This window comes from Lipotes vexillifer, unplaced genomic scaffold (genome assembly GCF_000442215.2).
Source record: "Lipotes vexillifer unplaced genomic scaffold, Lipotes_vexillifer_v1.1 scaffold393, whole genome shotgun sequence".
Lineage (NCBI taxonomy): Eukaryota > Metazoa > Chordata > Mammalia > Artiodactyla > Lipotidae > Lipotes > Lipotes vexillifer.
The window spans coordinates 2,042,059-2,043,735 of NW_006774564.1; positions in this window are offsets into that span (position 1 = coordinate 2,042,059).

Here is a 1,677-nt window from a genome sequence, read left to right on the forward strand (position 1 = left end):
TCCCTGCCCTGGAGCACTGGGTTCTAGCTTTTCTGAATTCCCTAGACTCTAGAGTCAGGCTACCTGGGTTCGGGTCCTGGCTCTGCTACAGTAAACTCTGGCCTCCTGTGCCTCTGTACTTTCTCTGACAAATGAACCCTCCCTCACTGGGACCTTGTAAGGAGTAAGCCAGTGTTTTTAAAACATTTAGAATGGATGGATGCTATATAAATTTGTAAATATAAATTATCCAGAAGCACCATGTTCTCTTTTATCTTCACGCTTTTGGACTTGCTGTGCCCCCTGCCTGGAATGCTTTTGCTCTGGCCAACTAAGCCTGCCTAATGCCTATTCATTGTGTAAGGTAAGCTGAGAAGCCCCTGCCTAGAGGAGCCACAGCTGATAACCCTTGTGGGAAGCATTAGTGATGGTCACCAAAGATTTCTGATTGTTTTCCTTTTAGGGGAGCTTCATTACCCTCTTGAACTTACGTGTGACATTCTGACTTGCTTTGGCCAATTAAATGCAGTGGAAATTACACACGTTTTCCAGGCAGAAGCTTTAAAAGCCAGTGTGGGAGTAGCCATATCTGCTTCCGATTGCTGTCATGACTGGGAGCAGGTGCCAAGCAGAGGCCTCCATCAGTTTGGATCTCTCACAGACCATGAAAACCTGGGCCTGTTGACCACAGTGGACGTGAAGCATATGCAAGAAATAAATATACATTAAGCCACTGGGGTTTGGTTTATCCTGCCGGACATTCCTCCACCTCCCCGCAGCTAATTTAAATGCACTGACTTTTAAAATCCCTGTTCCTACAGGATTCAGTGTTCTCCATCAGCACTTTCCACACTGAACTCTAATTGCTGGTTTAAATGTCTGTCTCTGCCGGTAAACTGTACGTTGCCTGAGAGCAGGGACTGTGACTTAAGCCAATTTTTTTTTTTTAATTTGGAGCTCGTATAGAGCCTGACACAAAGTAGACGCAACGATGCATTGATTCCCTTCCTTCTAATGAGAATGGAAGGAGAAGAGAAGAGTTTGCTTCAGAAAAGTGCTTCATGCTCTCAAGGAACTTTAAAAATTTCTCTCTGTTCTGGTTGGGTGACAACACAACACGAAATGCCCTGTTCTTGAAGCAGATGGCCGAAGTGCTTGGAGTCAGCACGGAAGTTCAGGTTCCGGGAGGTCCCGGGGATCAGCAAAGAACTCTGTGTCTGGAGGGTGGCTGATGAGCTTTCGTGGTCTAGTATGCTCCTTGCTTAGGCCAAATTGTAATGAAACATTGCTGAGGACCAACAGGCATGAGCTCTTAGTGTTTTGGGGGGGTTTTCAATAGAAATAACTATAGGTGCTTCACACGTGAGATTTAAATCCAGAAGAAAAGATTATATAGATGTGAGTATGTTTGAATTTCAAATGAATAGGTGCTGTGGTGCAGAGGACACATGGAGACCCAGGGCCAACCTGAGGTTACTGTCATTAGAGAGGGTATTTACAGTGGTGGCGAGGGGTGGGAATAGGATAAACAGGATAATGTTCATGCTGTGTGAGAAGTTGGAGGGAAAATGAGAGAACTGTATCTTTTGTGGTGTAATGTTTCCAACTGTATTAACAGATGTTTTTTTTGGAACTGTGACTGAAACCGTATCTGCTTCCTTCCAAAATTATGTTTAAAATGGGAAGAAAAGTAGAAGA